The following is a 208-nucleotide window of genomic DNA, read 5'->3' on the forward strand; positions in this document are numbered from 1 at the left end:
CAGCACTGTAGCCAGGCTGACAGACAGTCACAGCTCCCTTGAGCCATCTATTCCTATAGCTCTGAGTAGTGACAACTTTCTGAGCTTCATTAATGATAAAATTATAACAATTAGAAATTAAAATTCATCAACTCAATTCAATTCAATTTATTTATTTATAGTATCAATTCATAACAAGAGTTATCTCGAGACACTTTACAGACAGAGT

General features: G+C 33.7%; 1 protein-coding gene across 1 annotated transcript in view; it reads left to right on the forward strand.

The window, feature by feature from the left end:
• LOC116703247 (transmembrane protease serine 9-like) overlaps positions 1-208 on the forward strand; it is a gene marked incomplete in the record, with an annotated part of 81,409 nt that overhangs the window by 62,567 nt on the left and 18,634 nt on the right.

Source organism: Etheostoma spectabile, chromosome 15 (assembly GCF_008692095.1).
Source record: "Etheostoma spectabile isolate EspeVRDwgs_2016 chromosome 15, UIUC_Espe_1.0, whole genome shotgun sequence".
Classification (NCBI taxonomy): Eukaryota; Metazoa; Chordata; class Actinopteri; order Perciformes; family Percidae; genus Etheostoma; species Etheostoma spectabile.